The sequence below is a fragment of the Bos grunniens genome, chromosome 4 (genome assembly GCF_055505025.1).
Source record: "Bos grunniens cultivar Pamir isolate PY7600 chromosome 4, Bosgru_T2T1.0, whole genome shotgun sequence".
Classification (NCBI taxonomy): Eukaryota; Metazoa; Chordata; class Mammalia; order Artiodactyla; family Bovidae; genus Bos; species Bos grunniens.
This window is the reverse complement of record NC_141168.1, coordinates 97,974,863-97,994,046: the sequence shown is the minus strand read 5'-3', so window position 1 is coordinate 97,994,046 and position 19,184 is coordinate 97,974,863.

Here is a 19,184-nt window from a genome sequence, read left to right as displayed (position 1 = left end):
ACACATATTACATTCAGCTTCAGATCCTCTTTTGCTCACATATCTGTAGTTTTGCCGATACTCCCACTGGCCTTAGACTTCAGGGCTTCACTTTTAATACTGAAGGTATAAAACACTATTATTGATTCTCATGTATTTAAAGACAAAAATTTGCATGTGTCAACTCCCTATGGGAGATCAAAATGTCATGGAAGTCACTGGATAAATCTTATAACTTCATTTTCCTCCCAAAACAGACTTTTTAAAGATAGTTCTACGAGACAGAGCAACCAACTATCTTGACATCAAGCAAAGGCCAGCTCAGAAATGCAACCTTGTATTGTCATTTTTTCTCTTTCCTAACTCATGCCTGCTTCCTAGTAATTGTACTCCATAAAAAAATAGCAGCATAAGAACTTTTGCATTGAGGTTTCCTTCTTAACATAGGCTAAGACACAATTTCCCCCTTTTCTTACAGTATTACATTGGCCAGGACCTCCAAAAACATGTTTAAAGATTCTGGATTCTGGGGCTTACATTCTTTAGGGGGGTGAGAATTTAAGAAATCTTGGCAGGGAACGAGAATATTTTGCTGTGGAAGTGTTGTGAATTTTGGATGACAGGGTGAACTGTAATATAGAGCCTCTAGGATACTCTATAGATATTCTAAGATATTCTCTACAGGCTGTTTTTAAAAGTATATAAGCTCCAGAATCCAGAATCTCATCATCCAGATCAGCTCAAGGATAAAGCACTTGAGTAAATCCTTACAGGCTTCCCAGATGGTGCAGTGGTAAACAAATCCGCCTGCCAACGCAGGAGAGAAAAGAGATGCAGTTTGATCTGATCCCTAGGTAAGGGAGATTCCCTAGAGAAGGAAGTGGCATCTGACTCCAATATTCTAGCCTAGAAAATTCCATGGACAGAGGAGCCTGGTAGGCTAGTAGAATCGGGAGTGACTGAGCACCCACAAGATATTCTATGCTTTTTATTCTGAACCTTAGAGTAGCATGTATCTATAACTAAGTTACCCCCATTTCAATTTTGTCTTTGATATTTTCTATCTTAAGACTTGAATCTTTTCTTCAGCTTGGGAAAATGTTCTTTAGTTTCTCCCTCTCATTTTCTTTTCTTCTTTATAAATTTCTTCCTTTTCATTCTTTTCCTTCTAACCCTCTGGGGATGAGATGCTCTATTTTCTGAAAACAGTGTCTTTTGACTTGATTCCTATTTTTTTTGTTTGTTTTGGTTTTGCTTTATAGTCCAGAAATTTGATTTTATCTTATATGGTACTATTTATTCTATAGATTCACCTTATTAAATTTTTATTTTGGCAGTGACATTTTAACTGTTACTTGCTCATACACTGACTCTTTCATATAATCCTATTTTCTTTCTTTTTATTTTTCTAGTTACAGTAACTTCCAAACACTGTGAAAGTGTTATAAATCTTACAGTCTTTACTTCTTGATTATATCCCTTTCTATGGACTTAACTGTTCTGTTTATTCACTGTGGTCTTTTTCTTTTCTGTTGTCAATCTTCCATGACAGATAATCTTAATCATCGGTTTATTCTTGCTTAAGCAATAAATGGAATATCTTGACTTTCATAAATGAAATGTCTAGGAATGAGTACGATCTCTCTCTTCTATTTCTAATCTCCATTTCTTATAGGTTCTTTTTATTTCCAGACAATAGTCTTCCAGTACAGAGATGGCTACAACTACTCCAGGCTAATAATACTATCTTCAACTCTAAAACACTAGCTTTACTTTTGAAAACTTTAGCAAATGCCCTAGAAAATACTCTTTAGTCTGACTTAGGTCATATATTCTAAGTCCATTTTTGAAGAATTACCAAGGAAAAAAATGTTAGTTATAACACATTTCAATCTTAAACATAATATTCTTTTTAAAAATAGACCCCTCACTCTTAGTTCAAACTCTTTTATAATATATATATTTCCTCCCACAGCCTTGGGTCATATGAAGTCAATCGCTTTTTTCAATGACATTTGAAAGCAAAATTCTTCATTTTAAAAATTGCTCTTTGCCATGTAACTAAAGGCTTCACAATTCTGCTTTCTGATATATTATGAAATCATAAGGAAGACTCTCACTTTGTTAGAATAAATACCAAGAGATTGGACAGCTGTCTTGATGGAGCACAAATGAAAAGGGTGAGACCCTGTGAAAATGTTACTTTTTTTTAATATCTTCTAATTTGTAAGTTCATTTCTGAACATATATGGAATATTAGTGCAAATATAGAACACAAAGTCTTAAGAAGCTACTACTTTTTACTCTGATTATTTCATAAACCCAAATTATAGGGTTTAGGTCAAGTGTTGTAACTTTTGAAAGATTGTGTGTTAATGTATTGCCTTAAAGATAGGTTTTTCTGTACAATCTCTTCCTTGTACTACCAAATCTATGAATTATCCAAAACACCCATACTTATAGGTTAAATTATATTAATATGGAGAGAAGGACTAGCCTATTGGAAAGCAGAATATCTTAAGTACAAAGAGATCACTACCAACCAGTAAGAAGTAGAATAAAGAATCATAAAGATCAGCAGGAACCTGGGACAATTGCATTGAAGACATGTAACCTGGAGATGAAAAAGCCTATTTCAGAAAAAGATCAAATCACTAACAACAGAGAGAAAAACTGCAAAAGGAAAATTTTGGGATGTGACCATAGAAATAACTCTCTAGATTTTAGTACCAAATGTCTCAGAAATTAAAGTTTTACAGAAAGTGAAAAAAAAAAAAAAATAGAAGTTCCCTCTTGTTGGAATGAACTTGTTGAAATTTTGTTGCATCATTCCCAAAACACTTTGGACACGTCATGGAGGGTTTCTTCAGAGGCTCAACCTATTCAACAGCGAAAAGTTCTTCAGTGGAAACAGGGAGAAGAAAGGATTTTGTTATGTAATGTGCTATGCTTGATTTGGAAAACTTCACAGGTCTTGAAGTATCTATTGTGCATATACAGGTTAAGAAAGGTACAAAGGGACACACTCTATGTAACTGAACTTCATGCTAATTCAGTTTCCACCTGTGAAATGGGGCCAACATTGCACTTTCTGAAGTACGGGCTAGAAGATGGATGTAATAAGAGTGGGAAATATTTTGATACAACACATTTAACAGACTTGTCTGGATTACTAAGAGCTTGTGCACACCTCTATTAGTAATATATAGCAATATTGAATTTTGCTAATTGTTACAGTGAGTGACTTACAGCACAAGGCTGATGGATAGAAAGGAACTTCAGCTAGTGAGTGAGATGACCGCTTGATATGTGAGATGATCCACATTCATTGTGGATTTGAGCTCTTGTCTAATATTTATAGTTTATAAAATTCTACTGAAGGGCTATGAAACTACGTTTTATATGAAAAAATGACTCTGAAAGAAATCCAGCTGCCAGCGGTAGAAAGTATGTTAGTCACTTAGTCATGTCTGAGTCTTTGCAACCTTATGAAATGTAGTCCACCTGGTTCCTCTGTCTGTGGGATTCTCCAGGCAAGAATGGAGTGGGTGGCCATTCCCTTCTCCAGGGGAGCTTCCCAACCCAGGGACTGAACCCAGTTCTCCTGCATTCCAGGAAGATTCTTTACCATCTGTGCCATCAGGGAGATTCATTAAAAGTATTAATGTTCTTATCCATAAATTAACATTTTGGATAAATTCAAAGCAGATTGCTGAATTATATGGTGGCTTGGAAATCTGAAATTGTCAAGCCCATTGTTAGTTCTATGTGGAGACATGAAAAAGTGATTTGTGAATCTGATTTGGCAAATTTTCTAAATAGTCCAAAATTTGTTCTTATTGTGAAAGATGAAACTTCAGTAAAATCTGAAAAACCAATTAACTCCTAACTAACTTTAGAAGGAAATGTGCTTTTGGAGACAGGTATTTTAATAGCTGTATAAATAAACCATCGTCCCATATAACAGATGCATTAAAAACCCAAAGGTATCACTGGCATTTTCCAGTTATACTCGATTGTATTTGAAAGAACAAAATATATGCTTAGAGCTATTCCTGAATTTGAGAAGGTCTTAGAAAGCATTTTACCAGAATATGAAAGCTTTACTATATTTCACTCATAATTATCAGAAAGAATTCATGGTGGAGTGGAAATAAGACATGATTGGAAGCCAGGAAATCTGGATTCCAGCCTTGATATTGGTACCAGATAGATGTGTGATTTTGTTCAGGGCATTTGACCTTTCCCAGGTTAGAGCCTTTCTCTTTTAACTACAGGGGTAAGGGGTGGAGTAGTAAACTCAAGAGGGCCCCTTCTAACTCTTAGCTACCAAGCTTCCTCTGATGTTCTTTGGCCAAAAAAGACATACCAGTGTCTCAAAGTATCTGCAAATGATTATAAGTCACTTCAGCTGGTCCTCACTTTCCATGCTGGCAGCACTACAACTTAAAAAAAAGAAAAAGCCTTTCTGCCATGAGATGAGTAAGTGATTGGGATCTGTCTACTCCTGGCTCTTCTTCCCTGCCACACACCCTCAAAGTGAGTGGGATGCGCCTGCCAAGCCAAACATGATGAAACTGTGGATTTGAACATTAGCCTAAAACAGGAAAAAAGTTAAATGCTATGACAACTGTCTGTGCATCCATCTATGCTTCGACTATGACTTCAATGATAGTATTCTGTCATTTAAATCCATTGTGATGTTCAAATATTTCTGCAGTGTCCTCTCTTCTCTGTCAGCAATTTATCCTTGAGAATAGCATTTGTGGCATTATATCTGTGAAGAAATGTAAGGGGCAGGGGAAACAACGGTTTTCATCATACCAGTCGCTGATGTTCTGTTTTCATCTGTGCCTTTTGTGAGAGAGAATTAAAGAGGAATGAGGCATCTAGAATTGGTGTGAACCCCTCACCTTCACTTAAAATTGTAAGAGTGATGTGCAAGTCAAGTTCCATTATATATTTAGTTTTATAGGGCAGAGATTTTTATAATGTTCCTTGATAGATGAACACTGAAATAGGCTGCAGCTTGGAGTCAGGCTTCAGGGTCGGTCCAGATGGGAGCCTCTGAACCTTGCCTGCCTCCACTGAGCAGACTCCACACTCTCTACTTCCAGTCCACGTGGCAAACATAGGTCTTACCACCCATCAGTCCTTGATGTCATCTATCTACTTGTTTGCAAACATGATGGAGAGGTCCTAGAGCATAGACGTGTCCATTTTTTTATACTTTAGAAACTAGAAGCCATCTGGCACCTAGCAGGCACTTAATAAATGCTTGTTGGATTAACCTGTGAGTAATGTTCCCTAGATGTTCGTTACATCCTCTGGAATTTCTTTGCTAGAAGTCCTGCAACAGACATGGCAGAACTTTGCCCAACAAATTAATTGCCCAAACTTAAGATGAATTGCAGAGAAGGCAATGGCACCCCACTCCAGTACTCTTGCCTGGAAAATCCCATGGATGGAGGATTCTGGTGGGCTGCAGTCTATGGGGTCGCTAAGAGTCAGACACGACTGAGGGACTTCACTTTCACTTTTCACTTTCATGCATTGGAGAAGGAAATGGCAACCCACTCCAGTGTTCTTGCCTGGAAAATCCCATGGATGGAGGAGCCTGGTGGGCTGCTGTCTATGGGGTCGCACAGAGTTGGACATGACTGAAGCGACTTAGCAGCAGCAGCAGCAGCAAGATGAATTGAGGTTGCTTTTTAGAAAATGAGAAAAATTTTATTCTAGCTAATATCTATGGTGGCTATTATTCAGGTAGAGCTTAATTCATGCCAAGGTATGTCCTAAATTCTTTATGTATATTAACTTAGTCCTTACTCAACCTTCTGAAAGTTGTCATTATTATTCCCATTTATGGAAGAAGAAACTGAGGCAAAGAGAGGGAAAGTAACTTCAGCAAAGTTTTACAAGCATTGGTAGAGCTGGGAATCAAAGTCACATAGACTTGTTACAATGCTCACATTCTTCAACATTTATGCTATGGTTCTTGGGAGCTATATTCCGTAGTCGGCTGGAACCATAATTTTTGAATTAATAAAACTAATTTAGTTCATTAGAAATGAAATATATCATTCAGAGGAATTCTTAATCAGATATACAGGTTAAAAATATTCCCTTTAGTCTTGTTTCTACTATTTAAAGAAATAACTCTGTAGGATAAATGTAAAGGATCGCCCCATTTAGAAAGAGAATTGACTTTGCAAAAAATCTTTTGCCATCAACTTTGCCTTGCAAATCTGAGGAAGTGGACTCTCTTAGCTCTCGCCCATAGTTCTACTGTAGCTGTTTGTTAAACCAATGAGCAAACTCAAGAAACCTTTACAGATTCTCATATGGCTGGCCACATGTGAGTTTTGTTTTCCATGGTGCCTTTACTGACCTTCCAGTACTGTGCTGGCTATCTGAGGATCCTTGTGAAAATGAGAATGAAATTGTGATTATGTAGATTTCTGTGATCCAAAGATTGAAGGTAATCTAGGCAGTCTTAAAGACTATAACCCACACAAACAGATTGCTGCCTTGCATTTCAGCAGGGGAATAAATATATTATGAATGTAAGGCTGCCGTAAGAAATAGAAAAGAAAGGGAAAAAAAGCTAAAAAGTAGACACATGCTTGGCATTAGGCCCTGTATTGTAAAACACATTTTGAATTTGCTGTGTCCATAAATCATTACAGTACCAAGCGAATAATAAATATGCATTTGTAGGGGGAAAAATATCAGTGTTAATAAATCTGTCACACTCGAGGGAGGCATTCCCTGAATTGTCAAAGGATTTCCTGTTGCTTCAAATTCAGCTTCTCTTTGATAAACTGATTTTTGTAAACAAGTATCTGAGGATCTGACAGGATCTCTATCAGTTTTACATTAAATTCCTTTTCCTGAATGAGTTACATTTACACTACTTTGTGTGTGTGCGTGTGTGTGTGTTTATCTTTGAGAAAATAATCACTTAAGGTATATTTGCTATATGTATAATAATTATTAGGAAATGGAAATTTGAATTACTAATCCAGAAAGTTTTACATTAAATTCCCATAGATATTGTATTTCATGTAGAAACTGTGCTGGAAAATAATCAACTGAGATGGATTATTTTACTTTATACATTATTTCTCCACTATTGGTGAGTATTTGGAGTTTAAAAAAAATTGGACTAGCACCTGTCCTGAAAATGGCTTTTACAGAGGGTGATGTATTTTTAAACTACTAAACTTAAACATATTATCTGATAATAATTTATTCAAATTACTGTATCTGAAACAATCTTTTAATATAGATTATGCTTACAGTGATGAAATTAAGATATATTTGAGTATAGTAGAATGATTTTCAGAAAATCTGAAAACCTAGTAGAGTCTCATTTCAGAAAATTTGGGACTACTGCAGAAGTAGGAACTATATTTGTCCCATGTCATACAAATCAACTGATACATTTGAAACATCTTGCTTATTTACCTTTTGGCATTATTTTTCACCCTATTGATTTATTGCTCCCTCTTGTTGAATGGATTTATAGTACAATTTCTTAGTGGTTTTTCTCTGATTTCTCTGGCTGTGTCTTCTGAGTCTTTTTTGCTATCCCTTTCTAATCAACCCATAATTGTTGATGTTCTTCTATATTCACAGCCCAGATATCTGTCCTAAGCTGTTTTGTTTTTTTTTAACATATATTTAACTCAACATCTCCATTTGAATGATTATCATTTTCCACTCTCCAAAATAAAAGCAGGTCATAATATCTATGTTCCTGGGCCAGTGTTTCCTACATTTAACAATTACACCAATGGCCGTTCCATTGCTTAAACCAGAAATGAGGAAGTCATTCTTTTTTATTTATTTTATCTCTTCCAATCAATCATCAAAAGCTATAATATTTTACCTTTCAAATAGTCCCATATCACTCTCATTTACTTTATTTTCTCTATGTTTTCCTCTCAGGCTAGAAGCAGAATGCAGAATAATACTAAGAGTATTGTTTATAATATTAATACTTTTATAATTGCATCATACTTCCTATCTCTGTTCATCCTGGTCACCACCAGATGCTGGATCTTTCCAGGTAAGACGTTATCATTCTAATTTCTACTCCATGCTTGCTATCCACTCATCCTACCTAAGCACCCCCGCAAACTTCTTCACAAACCTCCTACAACAACTACTGGATTACCCACTATGATCAGAAAGCTCCCCAGGACCTTTCACCTCCTCTTGGCATTTTCTTCTCTCCTCCTTGCCTTTTGTGAACTCCAGATGTCTACTGGAGTAACTTCCTTCTATTCTTAATTTGTTTCAATTTTCATTCCCCACCAGTCTGAGGCATACTACTCAGAATGTCTCAGTGTCTATTATTCCTTACAATCCACTACTTCAACTTCATTTTTTTTTCAGATTTATTCCTCTTGGTAAATTGCTTCATCATTCTCATTCCCACTGTCATCAGTCTTTTTTGTTTTTCACCCAGCTCATTCACTTAACACCAGAAGCTAACAGTTTTTCTATTGATGTCCTTTTCTTTAAACTTCAAATGTCTAAATCCTCTCCCTAGGTTCTTCAGTTTTCTGCTCTTCTGTTTCCCAATGACCTTTCATTCATTCTACTGCTGCTATTCCCTCTTATTATAATACAAATAAACCCATATTATCACTAGAAAATTTAAATAAATAAAGCAATCCACTGTAAGATCAACAATTTCATTCTTACAGCTTTCCTATCAAATATTTCTATGTCTACAAATATCTGACCTCATTGAGACCCCCAATGTGTTAACTCCACCAGTTTTTCAATATCCATCTGCTTCCTGAATCAGCCTAATTTCTGTGGTCCATAAACAACATTTATCTTTTACAAATATTCTCAATTGGTTGTGTGACTCTTCCTCTATTTTATTCAGCTAGGAACACGGTAGGTCTGGATGAGCCGAACAACTTCCTTTTCTGTATGGGAACTGAACTGCAATATTGCTATTGAGGAAATCACCCACCTGAGCCCAATGAGACTTTTCTGCACATTTTTGACATTTACATTTACAAATTTAACATGGTGTATTTAAGATTTTCTTTTTTGCACTCAGTGTAGCCCAATAATTTTATCTCCAATAGACTGATTGCCCCACTACCTGAAACTATCTTATACCACTATCTTGGGGCAGAAATTAGTTAACTTTTATCTAAGCCATTTTCTTTTTCTCCTGGACTCACAAGCTGACTATATTCCTCTGCCTCCATTGTAATTGAAAGCAGTCAAGTTCCTGAGTTCTGGCCAATGGAATGTAGGCAGAAGATGTAGCCATCACTTTGGGACCTGGCCCATAAAAATCTTCTACACACAATTCTTCTCTTTCTATTGGCTGAATGGAAGAGCACAGTGAGGACCTAGATGATGGTGAAGTCACAGGTTGGAAAGAATCTATGTCATGAGTAACTGTGAGGAAGATAACTGGTCCATCATGAATATTCATGTGGGTTTTGTGTACACAATAAATAGGGATTTTTTTGTTTGTTTGTTTTCTTTTGCTCTCAGTTGCTAAGAATTTGAGATTTGTTTTGTTATGTTTACTAGTATTTTTATTCTAATACAATATGCCTTCCTCCTACTGTATTTTCAGATAATATACAATTTTTGTTAAGAAAATTGAAACCATCAGAATCAAATTCTCACCATTTTCCATCCCTAAACAACTGGCTTACATTGTACCCATTTTTTCCTCTTCTCTTTTTCACAATGGAATCACTAGCCATCGTTGTTTCCAAGGACAATCACCCTGCTAGTGCTCTGGGTTCCATTATTTATAACCTCTTCAAGGAACCATAGTCTTTCTGTTAGTTATCTCCACCTCACCCTCAGCGTCAATTTGCATCTATATAGCATCTTTCACCGGAGAAGGCAATGGCAACCCACTCCAGTACTCTTGCCTGGGAATCCCATGGACAGAGGAGCCTGGTAGGCTACAGTCTATGGGGTCGGGAAGAGTCGGACACGACTGAGTGACTTCACTTTCACTTTTCATTTTCATGCACTGGAGGAGGAAATGGCAACCCACTCCAGTATTCTTGCCTGGAGAATCCCAGGGACGGGAGCCTGGTGAGCTGCCGTCTATGGGGTCCCACAGAGTTGGACACGACTGACGTGACTTAGCAGCAGCAGCGTCTCTTACATCAACAAGAAACATTGTATAGTTTCCTCTAATAAAATCCCTGTCTTAAGTCCACATTTTCTTCCAATTATGGCATTTTCTCTGACTTAACCAAAATCTTTTCAAACACACTTCTACATTTATTCCTTCTACTACTTTACTTACATTCATGTTTTATAATTTTTGGACAGTAAAGTGGGCTGAGGGAATCAGAACACAGCAGAAAAAAAAAAAAAAGAAGAAAGTAATCATTCACATGTCTACTACCCTTAATTAACTCTGATTAGCATTATGAAGGTATTTCATTTTTTTAATCACTTTATTGTTTTTCAAAATGATAAATACAAATTATAAAGCTTACACATTTTGCTGAAAAATTATAAAGATAAAAGATTTGAGAAAAAACCTCCAAATACCACTTCCCTGAAATTATCTTCATTGACACAAAGCAAGTGCATACATCATTTATACGTGTAAAAATGAATGATTCATATTTTATAAAAATGGAATTATATTGCATGTATTTTAAATAAAAATTTTACTTCATTTAAATTTTGCTATTAATATTTTATACTCTATAAACCTATGACTTACTTCTTCTATAAAAATAATTATTCTCAATGTTATTTACAATTAGTTTTCTGAATTTTTTGGTCTAATGTTTACCACTATTCATTTTATGCTTTTCTCTTCTTCATTGACATCTTTTAATTTTTTGAATTTCTTTGTCAAACATTTTTCCCTCCAAGAAGCATGTTTAGGTTGTGGATTCCCTGAGGTTTTTTTTTTTAAATAATTTTATTTATTTATTTTTGGCTGTGCTGGGTCTTTATTGCTACACAGGCTTTTCTGTAGTTGGGGTGAAGGGGGGCTGCTCCCTATTTGTGGTGCTCAGGCTTCTCATTGCAGTGGCTTCTCTCATGGAGGAGTACAGTCTTTAGGGCACATGGGCTTCAGGAGTTGCAGCAGGCAGGCTCAGTGATTGTAGTTCCCAGGCTCCAGAGCACAGCCTCAGTGGATGTGGTGCACAGGCTTAGTTGCTCTGCAGCATGTGGGGTCTTCCTGGGTGAGGGATCAAACTCATGTCTCCTGCATTGGCAGGCAGATTCTTTACCACTGTGTTTCTAATACTTTGGCCACCTGGTGGGAAGAGACAACTCATTGGAAAAGAACCTGCTACTGGGAAAGACTGAGGGTAGGAGGAGAAGGGGGTGACCAAGGATGGGATGGTTAGATAGCATCACCAACTCAATGGGCATGAGTTTGAGCAAACTCTGGGAGATGGTGGAGGACAGGGAAGCCTGACGTGCTGCAGTCCATGGGGTCACCAAGAGTCAGGCATGACTGAGCACCTGAGCAACAGCAGCGCAAGGAAACACCCTGATATTTTTCACAGTTGAGAATATATCCCTGTTGCCTTTATACTTGCCTAATACTTTGACTGGGGGTAATGTTTTTGGGTCATACTTTTCTAAGACTGTTGTGGAAACTACTTCCTTGTCTTCTGGCTTTGAAGGTTGGTGAGTAAAACTTTGATGCAAACCTGGTTTTCTCCAATTGTAGGTGATTTGAGTTTCAAGTCTAGATATCCTAAAAAGACTTCTTTTAAAATACTACTTAAATATCTGACTTAGAAAATACTTTGGTGTTGAAATTTCTGTATCAAATTATCCTTGAATAGGGTTCTCTTTCAAATTGTAGATTTAATGATTTCTTTATCTCAGGGGATTTCTCTGTTGAGTGTTTCTAGTTTAAGAGCAAAAATTATAGTTAAGTTCAGCTTATCTTTTTCTACCATCCACGTCCAATTTTTTCATTCTGCTTCTTTAAGTTTTTTAAATCTGTGATTGTTTCAAATCCTTCCTCTATGTCAGCAATTTTATTTTTAGTTGTATCATTTTTGTTCCTTGCTAATTAATATATTAATTTTATTACGGGGCTTTAATTCTTACTTCCTCTTACATTTGCAATTATTTTCAAACTACATTTTATCTTATCATTTCATCTTGGAGCTTTTTATAGAAGCCACATTTCTCAATTTGTTCTACAATGTGAAGCAATTGAGAAGAATTTCCTTTTGTGCTTCAAGTAATAATTGCCTATTGGATAAGCCCTTTTTCTTTCTTCCCATGCTTTCTCTCTTAAGCTGTTTGCCATAGTATATTTGCTTGGTTGCCATGACAGTTAATTTTTTCTTTTTTATTCTTGGTTGCACCGATCTAGACACTCCATTTGCTTGGCTAATTGTGAAAGTAACTTGGCTATCTTCCTGCAGTATCAAGGCCAGGACCGCTTTATTTTCTCCCTGAGATGCAGTGTTAAGGCTGCATAATTGTTTCTGTCCAATTTCTGTGGGACAAGAAACAGTCAAAAGGATAGAGATGGTGGTGTTACTTCCAACTGAATCTCTGCTTTTTTCTTTATGAATTTTTTATGTACACTACTGTTTACTCTTATTAGTTATAGGCAAGGGTAAATTGAGATTGAGTGAGTTTACAAAAATTTTAGAGCCCTTGTTAAGGAACATATGGCAAAATTATGAAAACAAAATTAGGTCCAAAGGACTCACATAAGTGAGGGAACCCTGAAGCTTAAGCTTTCTTGTGTTAGTGAAAGTGCTAGTCACGCAGTTGTGTCTGACTCTTTGAAACTCCATGGACAAAGCCTACCAGGCTCCTCTGCCCATGGAATTCTCCAGGCAATAATACTGGAGTGGGTTGCCATTCCCTTCTCCAGGGCTTCTTCTTGACCCAGAGATTGAAATTGGGTCTCCTGCATTCCAGGCATTTTCATTACCAACTGAGCCACCAGGGAAATCCGAGTGGCCTACAGTCAATCTGCCTTAACTAGGTGCTGCCTGAATCCTTTATCCATGTCACTCAAAGTTATTTTTATTATGCAATGTGTAGTCCTGATACCTTTCTTTCTATCAGAGTCATCTTCTCCATTTTCTTTCCCCACTTTACAGACTCTACAGAAGTTTCCAGATACAGTTTCCTTTGTTTCACGATCAGAAGAAGAATAAGAGAACGTTCCACCTTTGGTGGCTTCACCGATATTTTGCCGTATTGCTTGGGATTGTCTGTGCAAATGACACCGTGTTTGAGTCAGGGTTCTCCAGAGACACAGAACAAGTAAAATACATATATTGATATACATATGAGGAGATCTGTTTTGGGAATTGGCTCACATCATCATGGTAAACAAAAAGTCCTAAGATCTACTGTCTGTAAGCGGAGAAGAAGGAAAGCCTGAAGAATAATTCAGTCTGAGTACAGAGGCCTGAAAAGTGGTGAGCCACTGCTGTACCCAGAGTCTGGAGGCCTGAGAGCCAGGAGCTCCCACGTCTAAGGTCATGGGAAGATGGACGCCCCAGCTCAAGACTGGAATGACAATCCACCCCTCCTTTGACAGTTGTTCCCTCAAGGGATTGGGTGAGGTCCACCCACATTGGTGAAGGCCATCTTGTCTGTGCAATCTGCTGATTCAAATGCTAATCTCTTCCAGAAACACCCTCACAGACACACCCAGAAATACTGTTACTGGCTCCCTGTGTACCCCTTAGCCCAATCAAGCTGGCACATAAAATTAACCATCACTGGGAGGGACAGGATCCAGGCCAAGCTCTACCTACTCTTGGGGAGAGTCCTACACACTTTCCCTTTCCCAGTTTCCTAATTTAAGTTATTATGTTTGTTTACTATTTATAAATTTTATCACAGGTCTTATTTTAGGAAAGAAGAGACAGATTTTGTGAGAAACTTCTTAGGGTAAAATTCTCCATTCACTCCTTAATCCTTCCAAACTGCTCCCACCACTCCTCTGTTCCATCAGGGGGCACAGTAGCCTCCTTGTTGGTTAAAAAACAACAAAACAACTCCTTGAACCCGTCTTTCTCGATCTCCCAACATAATTTTCTAATATTATTTATTGACTTTATTTAAATATTTTTCCCCTCGGGTTTCCTGAAACAAACTGCTCCTAATTCACTGGCAAGGATTTTGCTGTCTTTTGGCTCAATTCTTCTCCTTGACTTCTGAAGAGAAGTTACCTTCAGGTTACAGTCTGGAGCCATTTTCATTTCCTCCACACCTGTTCATCCCTGGCTTACATACCTGTTAGTTGAGCTAAGAGTTCCAAATTGATATCTGTAGCATGAACTTCTATTTTGAGCTCGAGAAACAAATACCTCTCTGCACTTATATATTTCACAGCTATCTGTAACTTAAGTGACCATAAGAGAATTTTACCTTTTCTTGTCTCAGATCTCTACCTTGCATTCCACATGATTGTATATTTTATTAAACATGACAATTCATATTCTTGCTCATCTATTCACTGTTGAAAATAAAGCAGATGTGCAAAAGATACATGTGTACATAATGTACAATTTAATGACTATTAAATGGCTATTAAGAAAATAAACACATATGGACATGCTAGTGACCCTAATTAAAGAGATTAGTATTAGTAACTTTGAAGCCCTTCTCAGATGCATCTCCTATCCAACTCCCCCATGTAATCACAATCATGATATTTCTTATGCTTACTGCATATATGTTGGTGTCTGAATATAACTATATATATGTATGTTTATTGGAGAGGGAAATGGCAACCTACTCTACTTTCTTGCCTGGGGGATCCCATGGATGGAGGAACCTGGAGGGCTGCAGCCTTTGCCGTCATAAAGGGCTGGACACAACTATAGCAACCTGAGCACACACACGTATATGCTTATATGCATATGATTTGGCATGGAAGCATGCTCAGTTCAGTTCAGTCGCTCAGTCATGTCCGACTCTTTGCGACCCCATGGACCGCAGCAAACCAGGCCTCCCTGTCCATCACCAACTCCTAGAGTTTACTCAAACTCATGTCCATTGAGTCAGTGATGCCATCCAACCATCTCATCCTCTGTCATCCCCTTCTCCTCCTGCCCTCAATCTTTCCCAGAATCAGGGTCTTTTCAAATGAGTCAGCTCTTCACATCAGGTGGCCAAAGTTTCGGAGTTTCAGCTTCAACATCAGTCCTTCCAATGAACACTCAGGACTGATATCCTTTAGGATGGACTGGTTGGATCTCCTTGCAGTCCAGGGGACTCTCAAGAGTCTTCTCCAACACCACAATGCAAAAGCATTAATTCTTCAGCACTCAGCTTTCTTTATAGTCCAACCCTCACATCCATACACGACTACTGGAAAAATTATAGCCTTGACTAGATGGACCTTTGTTGGCAAAGTAATGTCTCTGCTTTTGAATATGCTGTCTAGGTTGGTTGTAACTTTCCTTCCAAGGAGAAGCATCTTTTAATTTCATGGCTGCAGTCACCACCTGCAGTGCTTTTAGAGCCCCCAAAAATAAAGTCAGCCACTGTTTCCACTGTTTCCCCATCTATTTACCATGAAGTGATGGGATGAGATTTGCCATGAAGTGATGGGACCAGAAAACATTCTTAGTTTTCTGAATGTTGAGCTTTAAGCCAAATTTTTCACTCTCCTCTTTCACTTTCATCAAGAGGCTTTTTAGTTCCTCTTCACTTTCTGCCATAAGGGTGGTGTCATCTGCATATCTGAGGTTATTGATATTTCTCCTGGCAATCTTGATTCCAGCTTTTGCTTCTTCCAGCCCAACATTTCTTATGATGTACTCTGCATATAAGTTAAATAAGCAGGGTGACAATATACAGCCTTGACATACTCCTTTTCCTATTTGGAACCAGTTGTTGTTCCATGTCCAGTTCTAACTGTTGCTTCTTGACCTGATTACAGGTTTCTCAAGAGGCAGGTCAGATGGTCTGGTATTCCCATCTCTTTCATAATTTTCCACAGTTTATTGTGATCCACACAGTCAAAGGCTATGGCATAGGCAATAAAGCAGAAATAGATGTTTTTCTGGAACTCTCTTGCTTTTTCTATGATCCAGCGGATGTTGGCAATTTGATCTTTGGTTCCTCTGCCTTTTCTAAAACCAGCTTGAACATCAGGAAGTTCACGGTTCACATATTGCTAAAGCCTGGCTTGGAGAATTTTGAGCATTACCTTACTAGCGTGTGAGATGAGTGCAATTGTGTGGTAGTTTGAGCATTCTTTGGCATTGTATTTCTTTGGGATTGGAATGAAAACTGACCTTTTCCAGTCGTGTGGCCACTGCTGAGTTTTCCAAATTTGCTGGCATGTTGAGTGTAGCACTTTCATAGCATCATCTTTCAGGATGTGGAATAGCTCAACTGGAATTCCATCACCTCCACTAGCTTTGTTTGTAGTGATGCTTTCTAAGGCCCACTTGACTTCACATTCCAGGATGTCTGGCTCTAGGTGAGTGATCACACTATCGTGATTATCTGGGTCGTGAAGATCTTTTTTGTACAGTTCTTCTGTGTACTCTTGCCATCTCTTCTTAATATCTTCTGCTTCTGTTAGGTCCATACCATTTCTGTCCTTTATCGAGCTCATCTTTTCATGAAATGTTCCTTTGGTATCTCTGATTTTCTTGAAGCGATCTCTAGTCTTTCCCATTCTGTTGTTTTCCTCTATTTTTTTGCATTGATCGCTGAAGAAGGCTTTCTTATCTCTTCTTGCTATTCTTTGGAACTCTGCATTCAGATGTTTATATCTTTCCTTTTCTCCTTTGCTTTTCGCTTCTCTTCTTTTCACAGCTATTTGTAAGGCCTCCCCAGACAGCCATTTTGCTTTTTTGCATTTCTTTTGGCATGTCCAATTCTCTGACCCCATGAACTGTAACCTACCAGACTCTTCTGTCCATGGTATTCTCAAGGCACAAATACTGGAGTAGGTTGCCATTAGTTACTCCAGGAGATCCCTCCGACCCGGGGATTGAATGCCTGTCTCTTGTGTCACCTGCATTGACAGGAGGATTCTTTCCTGCTGAGCCACCTGGGAAGCCCCATATACATATACTCTTATACACACACACACACACACACACACACACATGTGTATGTGTGTGTGTGTGTGTGGTGTGTACACACACACACCAGGATCCTCTGTCCATGGGATTTCCCAGGCAAGACTACTGGAGTGGGTTGCCATTCCCTTCTCCAGGGGATCCTCCCGACCCTGGTATCAAACCTGTGTCTATAAGCATTGCAAGCAGAATCTTTATAATCTGAGCTACCAAACTATGGAATAAATGGTACTGGAACAATTATGCATATGGAAAAATCTAAACTGAATTCCTGTATCACTCTGCTCATACAAAATCCCTGTTTATTTAAAATAAACACATAGTTAAAACAGTCTTTTGGACTCTGTGGGAGAGGGAGAGGGTGGGATGATTTGGGAGAATGGCATTGAAATACGTATAATATCATATATGGAATGAGTTGCCAGTCCAGGTTTGATGCACAATACTGGATGCTTGGGGCTGGTGCACTGGGATGACCCAGAGGGATGGTATGGGGAGGGAGGAGGGAGGAGGGTTCAGGATGGGGAACACATGTATACCTGTGGTGGATTCATTTCAATATTTGGCAAAACCAATACAATATTGTAAAGTTTAAAAATAAAATAAAATTAAAAAAAATAAAAGAACACATAAATGCAGCAAGACTTAAGAAACAGGGGTGGCACACATCAGAACAGGAAGATCAAAGAAAGATGCCATTCTCTTACACATAATAGCAGTTCTCTCCACTGTTCAGCTGTGGTGCAAATAAGTCATAAAAATAAGTAACAGATAACTTTAAGAAGGAAATGCTGTGGTGTGCTTTGTCGCTCAGTCATGTCCAACTCTTGGTGACCACATGGACTGTAGCCTGCCAGGCTCCTCTGTCCATGGCATTCTCCAGGCAAGAATACTGGAGTGGGTTGCCATGCCCTCCTCCAGGGGATCTTCCCAAGCCAGGGATTAAACCCAGGTCTCCCTCATTGCAGGCAGATTCTTTACCATCTGAGCCACCAGGGAAGTCCCTAAGAAGAAAATGTGATTTTTAAAAGAACAGAAAACTTTAAACTGATATTAAAGCAAAATTTCAAACCTAACAGAATTGACTTAAATGTGAAAGAGACAACCAAAAATTAAGACCAAAGAGTAAAACTGGGGAAAGTATAAGACTAAGAATATATGTTAGACTAAAATAATACTTAAAATAAGGACGACTATAAAAGTTATGGAGATTTTTTTGAGTGGTGAAGTTGAGATATATCTGATAGCCAAAAGATAAAAGTTTAACATTTTGAAGAAACATAGTTGAGAGTTAACAGAAGAGAAGGAAAAAGTAAGTAAACAGCGTTAGAAGGAGACAGGAATCGTGTATTGTGGGGTTTTGAGGGCTCGCCAACTTCTTTGGGAATATCGTATTCTACCATGTATTTCATGTCTCCATTTTCTTTTTGGACATCTGAGAGATAGAGTCATTTATTATTACTTCTTTTTATTCCATTTTTCATTCTACTGCACATCACAGAACTTTTTTACTTCTAGTATCCTCTCCTGCTTATATTGCCATTTGGGTCTTTCTTCCCCTCTTCCTTCAGAAAGGAAACCTCAGTTTGTCCATTGAACTCAAAGTTTGAACATCGTTTTCATGTACAAATAAAACTCAGACAGCAAACTTTTTACAGTGTACTGAGCATAATTTATATATTTAATGGCCATTTACTTAATATTCAAGGGCAAGAAGATCATTAGGGTTATTTAAAAGCAAATTAAGGTTGACTGAGATTCTAATATGAGAAATTTGGATCTCTCTGTTGCTCTTCCTCTACAGCAGAAGCTGAGGTTTACACGAAGTGTGGAACATGGGAGAGTTTGCTGAAATCACAGCAAATCCTGTTGTTACCGTTTCTCCTTCCAATCACAACCAGTGAACACCTCCTCTTCCTATTTCTGTCAAGCAATGATGCCTCTGAGAAGCTCAAGGGTGAATCTCACTCATAGCAGGCTTAACTATAAAGAACTTTGCTGCTTCTCTCTAGGGCTCATGTTTGTGACCCGGGCTTCACAAGCATCCTAACTCCACCTCCCCTCCAGCTTGCCAAGAACAAGCCATCACTGAGAAAACTACACAGACTGTACAACAACCTCGTCCCTTCCTAG